This window comes from Pipistrellus kuhlii, unplaced genomic scaffold (genome assembly GCF_014108245.1).
Source record: "Pipistrellus kuhlii isolate mPipKuh1 unplaced genomic scaffold, mPipKuh1.p scaffold_m20_p_1, whole genome shotgun sequence".
NCBI classification, from domain to species: Eukaryota; Metazoa; Chordata; class Mammalia; order Chiroptera; family Vespertilionidae; genus Pipistrellus; species Pipistrellus kuhlii.
The window spans coordinates 121,495,533-121,504,152 of NW_023425404.1; the positions used below are offsets into that span (position 1 = coordinate 121,495,533).

General features: G+C 35.5%; 1 long non-coding RNA gene across 1 annotated transcript in view; it reads right to left on the reverse strand.

Moving 5' to 3' along the window:
• The window catches only part of LOC118723790, a 10,785-nt gene extending 8,338 nt beyond the window's left edge, over positions 1-2,447 (reverse strand). The window contains exon 1 of the long non-coding RNA XR_004989375.1: positions 2,366-2,447. This is a non-coding gene — a long non-coding RNA (uncharacterized LOC118723790). The remainder of the gene's footprint in view (positions 1-2,365) is intronic.
• Positions 2,448-8,620: the final 6,173 nt, after the last annotated feature.

Below are 8,620 nucleotides of genomic sequence, written 5' to 3' on the forward strand. Positions count from 1 at the left end.
AAATTGTAGCATTTATTCATGTGGATTTTGTGGCATGGGAATTTATTTTTAAAATTTTATTCAAGTAACAATTTATCCCAAATTATTTATGAAATGACTTTCTTTTCCCAGTAATGCATAGTGGTATCTCTCTCCTGTTCAGTTTCCATGTATGCTAGGGTCCTTTGCTGGCTCTCCACTGAGTGTCATTTGTCTACTTTCTACTCTTATGCTAAAGGCATAAGGAGAGGGTTAATTTGCATACACAGGCACAGAGGAGGGTCCAGGTGGGGTGGGATTCCTACTATGAGGGAAAAAGGTGGGGGATGGAGGGAGCTACAGGAGTGGTGCTCTGGCCTGAGAGGAGAAGATTGAAGGCTCCAGCTGGAGCAAAGACTCTGGCCTGAGTGAAGGCCTGGGTCCCGGATGCCAGAGGAAAACTGGTGCTGGCAACCAGGGAAAAGAAGGCCTATTGCACAAATCTTCATTCAACATGCTTCTACTTAGCATATCATAATTTGTTATAGAATTATATAATCTTTTAAATGTTGCTAACATATGTAGAGTGATTTTGTCTATTATTTCCACCATTTCCCTTCTGATTTTTTTCCCTTTCTTTTCAAAGAATTAATATTTTTCTATATTGATTATTTAAAATCAGTTTCTATTCTTACCTTTAGCATTTTTCTTTGTTGTTTTACTTTCTTTGGACTCATTTTGCTAATCTTTTTCTTCTATAGATTCAAACTTGATTTTGTCATTTTAAATATTTTTTTCTAATGAAAATATTTCTTTTCCTAAAAATTTTACATGGGGTAATTTAGTACCATTAGTTTCAAAATACTTTATAATTTTCAATATACTTTCTAATTTTCAATATATTTTCTGTCACTCATAAGCTACTTTGACATGTATCTCTCAACTTCTAAACATAAAATTATCTATTATCTTTTAACCTTTAATGTTTCCTTTATTGTCTGGAGGTCAGATAATATGCTCTATCTTGTTTAATTCCTTTGAAATTTGTTATAATTTACTTTATAATCTAGCATATGATCAAATTCTGTACAACTTTTATGTGAACTTCAGATGAATATATATTTTGCAGTCTTAGGGTACAGAACTCTATGTAAGTCACTAGACAAAGTTTGATAATTATGATGTTCAAATATTTTACATTATTTTTTATTAATTATTCTGTCAATTACTAAGATAATTTTGTTAAAATCTCCATTTTTGAGATTCCATGTAACAAAAAAGAAAAATATAAATGAAAGAAATACTGTGAGATTGATTGATTAATTTGGGAAGAGTTTCAAATATTGAATCTGCCAATCTACAAATAATGGTACTCAAGGTAATTATTTAGATTTTTTTTAAAAAGCAACATTAATTTTATTCCATAAATGAGTGAGATCACGTGGTATTTATCTTTCTCTGACTTGCTTATTTCACTTAGCATAATGCTCTCCAGTTCAATCCATGCTGTTGCAAATGGTAAGAATTCCTTTCTTTTTTTCTTTTTTTTTTTTTTACCACAGTATAGTATTCCGTTGTGTAGGGCACTTAGGCTGTTTCAAATCTTAGCTATAGTGCATTATGCTGCTATAAATATAGGGGTGCATATATCCTTTCTGATTGGTGTTTCTGATTTCTTGGGGTATATTTTTATAAGTGGGATCACAGGGTCAAATGGGAGTTCCATTTTCAGTTTTTTTTAGGAAACTCCATAATGTTCTCCACAGTGGCTGCACCAGTCTGCATTCCCACCAGCAGTGCAAAAGAGTTCCTTTTTCTCCACAGCCTGGCCAACACTTGTCATTTGTTGATTTGTTGATAATAGCCATTCTGACAGGTGTGAGATGATACCACATTGTTGTTTTGATCTGCATTGCTTGATAATTAGTGACTTTGAGCATGTTTTAATATGTCTCTTGGCCTTCCTTCTGTCCTCCTTTAAATCTCAGAGGGAAGGTAGGGGAGAGTGGGGATCCAAAGGTCTTGTATGAATGCATATAAGCCTAACCAATGGACAGGAACACCAGAGGGAGGTGGTGAGGGCGTGAGTGTGTGTGTTTGGGGTGCATTTGGGGGTTAATGGAGGTATGAGGACACATATATAATACCTTAATAAAGAAATTTTAAAAAATCATTTAAACCTCCATCAAATGCTAACTTGATCTTGATGTGACTGATGCTGATTGAATACAAAGAGGAGGGTGGAACAGAAAGGCAGAGAGTGTTACTTTTCTAAACTGTGGTTCTCTTATGCTCCCACTATTTAGACCCCAAACCTCATCTAAGTGGACAGTGATGGGTGAGATCCTTTTCTTAATAGTTATTTACTTGGCCATTATAGACTCTTCTCTCTTTTTTTTTTTCCAACTTTCATTTCTAATTTTTATTGAATTTATTAGGGTGACATTGGTTAATAAAATTATATAGGCTTAAGATGTACAAGTCTATAACTGAACTCAGAAAATGCAATTTTAGTCAAATGTTTGTGCACATATTTTAGGTTTATTTTATGTTTTTTAAGCTATCAAAGGTTTAATCATTAAAAAATTATTCTCTTATTTTTCTTATATGTAAAAATATAATTAATTTTCATATATAAGCCTTCTATCCAAACACCTTGGTAATTTCAATTATTAATCTTAATATTTCATTTGTAGATCTTTGTGTTTTTAACATATAGAACTTTGTAATGAGCAAAAATATTATATTTTCCTTTTTCCCATCCTTACAATTTTATTTTGCTTTAGTTGCTGAGACTAGAATGTAAAGATAAATAAAATCGGTGAGAAAGGCTATCTTTGTCTCATTCCCAACCAGAGGAAAGTATCTACAATATTTCACTATTTTTTAATTTTTTCTATTAATTAAGGTATTACATATGTGTCCCCTTTGCTCCGCCACCCCCACTCATGTTCGCTCTCCCTGCTAGAGTTTGTGTCCATTGGTCAGGCTTATATGCATGCATACAAGTTCTTTGGTTGATCTCTCCCTCTTACCCCACTTTCCCGCTGAGGTTTGATGGTCTGATTGATGCTTCTCATAATTACATGTTTGCTATAGGATTTTTCTAGCTTCTCTCCATCATATTAAATCACTCTGCTCCTATTAGTGGTTTGCTAAGAGGTTTTTGGCCTTAATGAATGTAGTTTTTTATCAAAGGCTTTTTCTTCATATTTTGGAATGATCATATGATTTTTTTCTCTGTTTTTCTTCTTGTCTACACTGAGTAGCCAGATTATTATGATCTTTGGATGCATAATAATGTGGCCACTCACTGTATATCCTATATAATGAAAGGCTAATATGCAAATTGTCCCCTCCGCCAGAAGTTCAAACAGCCAGCAAGCAGGCCAGCTAACTGCCCATGTCCCATATATATGATATAGAAAGATTAAATATATAGGTATACAGATATACAGATATACAGATATACAGATATACAGATATACAGATATACAGATATATAGATATATAGATATATAGATATAGATATAGATATATAGATATAGATATAGATATAGATATAGATATAGATATAGATATAGATATAGATATATAGATATATAGATATATAGATATATAGGTATATAAAGATATAGAGATATAGAGATATAGAGATATAGGTATATAGAGATATAGATATATAGATATATAGAGATATAGAGATATAGAGATATAGATGTATAGATGTATAGAGATATAGATGTATAGATGTATAGATGTATAGATATAGAATGGCCATATATAGAGTGGCCAGATTATTATGTGTTCAGAGATCATAATAATATGGGTACCCAGTGTATGTGATGAATTACTTTGTTTCAAATGTTAAACAACTATCTGGGAATTCCTGATATAAACTCAACTTGTTAAGTTGTATATCCATTGCATATTGCTAGAATACATATTTTAATATTTTATTGAGATTTTTGTATCTACACTTAAGAGGTGATGGCTTGTGATATTGCTTTCTTATAATGTCATTTTCAAATTTGTTTTTTTTTTTAATTTTCACCTGAGGATATTTTTTTCATTAATTTTTTAAAAGAGAGTAGAAGGGACAGGGGAACGGAAAAAAAAGAGAAGCATTGATATGAGAGAGACACATTAATTGATTGCCTCCCACACACACCCTGATCAGTCTGGGGATACTTATTTTTCAACTATAGTAATTAAAATACAGATTGCTATTGGGAAAAGGATAAAAACTAGACAAATGGAACAGAACAGAGAGTTCACAGGCAGACACATATATAGTTATTTGATTAATGGCAAAGTTGATAGTGCATGTGGTAGAGAAAGAATTATCTTAAAATGAGTTTGTGAGTGAATAGGGCATCTGTGTGGAAAAATATTATGAGCCCTACTTTCTATCATATACAAAATATCAGTACCAGATACATTGTACATCTAAATATGAAAGGTAAAATTTATATCAAAATTCTTGAAGAAAATATGAGAAATCTATTCTTGATTCTGAGATAGGCAAAAATTTCTTAAGTAGGATATATAAAGCATCAATCATAAAGGAAAACTTTGATAAATTTGGAATCCATTAAAATTAAGAGCTTCTGTTTAAAAATACAACAATAAAAGAATAAATAACAAACTACAGAGAGAATAGTCAATCCTCATTTTTCCTGAATTTCACACTTGTGAACTTGCTTTTTGCCATTTTTCACGGGCAACCCCAAAATCAACACTTCCGGTACTTTTGTGGTCATTTACAGACATGTTCAGAGTGGCAACATTTTGAGTCTCTCAAAGTGCACATTCCCAATTGAGGTCAAACAAAGTGACACTACCTTCCTGTTTCAGCTCTCATAGTGTAATGAAGTGTCCTTTTCTCAGGATATTTCATTCATATTTTTTTTTGTATTTTGAGGATTTTTTATTTTTTATTTTGCTCTGTCAAATGTTCCCAAAGCAGAGTGCTTAATTGCTGATTACTGTTCAAAGTTCAAGAATGCTCTTCTATGCATTGCTTATAAAAGGCATGTTAAACAAACTTCATAGGCATGAGTTATTGTACTGTTGACTATGAGTTTAATGTTTCATTTTGTTTTTTTAATCCTCGCTGGATGATATTGAGAAAGATAGAGAGAAGAATATTGATGTAAGACAGAAATATTGATTGTGTGCTTCCTGTACATGCTAGACAAGGAATCAAATTTGCCACCTTTTGTGTACAGGAGTGCTTCCACTAATTGAGCCACCCTGCCAAAGTGGCCATGAGTTTAATGTTAATAAATCAACAATATATATACTGTATATAAATAATTGCATTTACACAGGAAACACATAGAATAATGTGATATATCAATCAGTTGACAAAAATGTTGTGACCAGAGGCTTGCAGGAACCCTACCCTGTATTTTCCATAGGAGCAGTGGTTCATTATTCACTAATTCAATCTTAATGATGACTTTATAGAACATAATTATTGCAAATAACAAGAATTCACTATATCTGTAATACACAGGTTTTATAAAAACTTATTTTCATAATATATAATAAAGTTTCATCCTAGAGGCCCAGTACATGAAATTTGTATACAGGGGATGGGGGTTCCCCTCAGCCCAACCTGCACCCTCTCCAATCCAGGACCCCTTGGGATATGTCTGACTGCTGGTTTAGGCCCGGTCCCAGGGATGGGGCCTAAACAGGCAGTCAGACATGCCGCTCACAACCCTGGACCACTGGTTCCTAATTGCTCACCTGCCTGCCTGCCAAGTTGCCCCTAACTGCTCTCACTGCCAGCCTGATCACCCTTGACTGCCTCTGTGTGCTGGCCTGATCTCCCCAAACTGTACCCACTGCCGGTCTGGTCACCTCTAATTTCCCCCTGCTGCTGACCAGGTTGCTCCCACCTGCCCCTCCCTGCCAGCCTAGTCACTGTGAAGTGCCTCCCCCCAGCTGGGCTGGTTGCCCCTAACTGTCCCCCTCTGCAGGCCTGGTCACCCCAACTGCCCCCCGCCGATGGTCTGATTGCTCCCCTGCTGGCCTGGTCATCCCTCACTAATGCCTCTGCAAGCCTGGTCATAGGCAGCCATCTTGTGATGGTATGAGGGTTAATTTCCATATTACCTATTTATTGTTCTATATAATAAAGAGGGAGGATGTGAGTAGTGACCAGGCTAGCATGGAGGGGGGGGTGTGCAGTTGAGGCAACCAGGCTAGTTGAGGCAACTAGGCCAGTGGGGGAGGGCAGTTGAGGGTGATTAGGCTGATAAGGGGAACAGTTGGGGTCAATTAGGCTGGCAGGGGTGGAAGTTGGGGGTGACCAGGCCAGGAGGGTGGACCGTTAGGGGCAACCAGGCCAGCATACAGAGGCAATGAGGAATGATCAGGCCAGCAAGACAGAGCAGTTAGGGGCAACCAAGCAGGCAGGCAGGTGAGCAATTAGGAGCCAGGGGTATTGGATTGCAGAGGGTGCAGCCTGGGCTTAGGGGACCCTCCCCCATGCACAAATTTTGTGCACTGGGACTCTAGTAAAACAATAAGAAAATAACAGACATCACAATATAAACATAAGCGAAACACTGAACAGTTATTCCATAAAAATTAATATCCAAGTGATGAATATCCTTATGTAATGGTGGACTAAAATGTATAGACCTTATCTATTCTCTGTTCCTCAGTTTCACTTACAAAAATTATAATATACAATTTGGATAATATGAAGTTATTTTAAAATAATTATTTGAGCTGGTGGGTTTTTAATGGAAAAGTATTGTGCTATCTTTACAGTACTTCATTCTATGAACAATGGTGAGCTATGCCTATGGGTCTTTCCTAATGGATTTCCCCGCATTCATCTGCTTTCTACAGTACTAACCCTAATTCACTGCCCTGCTAAAGTCTCAACTGATAAGATGAAAAACTAACCATGTGACTATAATTATTCAGTCAATCAAATATCACTTGAGTTCTATAATCTATTGGGTCGGCAACTAAGTACTTGCGGATTTTTTAAAGAAAATCAAAGACAATTTTTTCATGGAACTAAATAACTTTATTCTGTAATGTATTGCCCATTTTGATCAATGACCTTTTGCCATCTTTCAGGCAGCATCATAATCCCACGTTCAAAAAACTTCTGGTTTTTATTAGCAAAAAACTGAATCAGGTACGATTTGACATCATCATCATTATTGAAATTTTTACCATTCAAGGAGTTTTGTAAAGATCGAAACAAAAAGTAATCAGATGGTGCAAGGTCAGGACTATATGGTGGATGTGGCAAAACATCCCAACCAAGCTCCATTAATTTTTGCCGAGTGACCAAAGATGTGTGTGGACTTGCATTGTCATGATGGAATACAACACCTTTTCGATTTGTCAATTTGGGCCGCTTTTCTTCAACTGCATTGTTTAATTTCGTTAGTTGTTCAATGTAGACATCAGAATTGATCATTCTGTTGGGTGGTAAGAGTTCAAAGTAGACAATTCCTTTGTAATCCCACCAAACTGATAACAAAACCTTCTTTTGATGAATATCAGCTTTTGATGTTGTTTGAGTTGGTTCACCTGGCCTGCTCCACGATCTTTTCCGCTTGATATTGTTGTAAACAACCCATTTTTCATCGCCAGTTATCAGTCGTTTTAAAAATGGATCATTTTCATTACGTTTCTTTAGCAAATCGCAGCTGCTAATGCGTTGCGTTAACTGTGATTCTTTCAGTTCGTGAGGAACCCATGTATCGAGTTTGTGAACATAGCCAAGTTGTTTTAAGTGATTTTCGATGCATGTATGTGATACATGAAGCTTCTCTGCAATCTCACGTGTTGTACTGTGACAGTCCGAATTGATTATTGCTTTGATTAGGGCGTCATCAACTTCAACTGGACGACCAGAGCGTTTTTCATCTTTGAGTGAAAAATCACCAGAACGAAATTTGGCAAACCAATTTTGACACTGCCGTTCTTTTAAGGCTTCGTCACCATAAACAGCACATAAGTTTTTATGAGCTTGCGATGCGTTTTTCCCTTTGCGGAAATAAAAAAGCAAAATATGACGAAAATGTTCCTTTTGATTTTCCATTTTTCAACGAACGCCAAACGAAAACTACAAAACAGATCAAAAAACTTTTTTTACTGATTAACAGCTGAATAGCCAACTATCAAATAACAAAATGTGTTTTACATTTGTACTATGTCTGCAAACCTAAAAATTCAACTGAAGCCATATATGTGTGAAACCCGCAATTACTTAGCTGCCGACCCAATATTTGTAGAGCTTAAAAAATGCCTGAAGTAATGTTTGCTGAAATTCATATAATAATGTATAGAGTTTTAATTCACTGTTTTAGTATTTTTCTAAGAAAATAATGGGAATTATAAAATTCAATTCCTGTGCAAAATCATAAATAAAATATTTGTTAAGTTTATCAAATTCTACCCAGACAAGTTTGTCAGTACCCTTTTAAAAATAGATTTTAATTGATTTCATAGAGGAAAGGAGAGGGAGATGGAGATAAAAAGAGGGAGAGGGAGGAAAAAAAAGGGAGAGGAGAGGGGGAGATAGAGAGAGAGAGGAAGAGAGAGAGAGAGAGAGAGAGAGAGAGAGAGAGAGAGAGAGAGAGAGAGAGAGAGAATGAGAATGATGACGAACCGTATCCTG